A 566-nucleotide genomic window follows, 5' to 3' on the forward strand; every position below is an offset into this window, starting at 1 on the left:
CTGCGGGGGCCCACCTTGGGGACACGCCCGCCGAGGGCTCACAGGCGGCAGCGCCTCCGGCGTCGCGGGTGGTGCCGGTTCCTGGGAGCGCGTGCTTCGGGAGACGAGACGGAGACTGCCACGGTCCCCTCGCACCCCCGCGCCACCTACTTCGGTTTCCCGAGATGTGCAAAGGTCTCCCTGAGGGGCCAGCAGGTGGCGCGGCAGTTAGGGGCGCTGGCTCCCCCATGGGAGCACTTGACGGCAGTTCAAGTCCCGGACCTGCCGGCTTGCTTTCTCACTGTCCCTGTCTCTCAATCTGTCCCTTTCTGGTCAAATTAAAATAAAGTTATATGATTCATTTGTTTGAAAAGAAAGTCTCCCTGAGAACTTGAGCAGCACCCCCAAAGCCATATGAACAGCCCCAGGACAGGGCTGCCTGAGTGAGGAGGGAGGCTGTGTGCTCGCGCAGGACTGTCTTCTGGAAAGAAACAAAGCGAAGGCGCGGTCCAGGGTAACAGCAGAACCCTGAGCGGGGTCATGGCGCCCCTTCTGCACTTGCCGGCTGTGCGGCTTGGAGGAGTGAG

At 61.8% G+C, this 566-nt stretch overlaps 1 protein-coding gene across 3 annotated transcripts in view; it reads right to left on the reverse strand.

Annotated features, from left to right (window-relative positions):
• RFTN1 (raftlin, lipid raft linker 1) overlaps positions 1 to 152 on the reverse strand; it is a 171,879-nt gene extending 171,727 nt beyond the window's left edge. For 2 of the 3 annotated variants that reach the window (XM_027769186.1, XM_027769185.1), the window contains exon 1: positions 43 to 152. The gene's annotated coding sequence lies outside the window, so the exon portion shown is untranslated. The remainder of the gene's footprint in view (positions 1 to 42) is intronic. The other variant, XM_014585096.2, reaches the window with a different exon arrangement.
• Between the last annotated feature and the right edge of the window lie 414 nt (positions 153 to 566).

This window comes from Tupaia chinensis, unplaced genomic scaffold (assembly GCF_000334495.1).
Source record: "Tupaia chinensis unplaced genomic scaffold, TupChi_1.0 Scaffold148822_2, whole genome shotgun sequence".
Classification (NCBI taxonomy): Eukaryota; Metazoa; Chordata; class Mammalia; order Scandentia; family Tupaiidae; genus Tupaia; species Tupaia belangeri.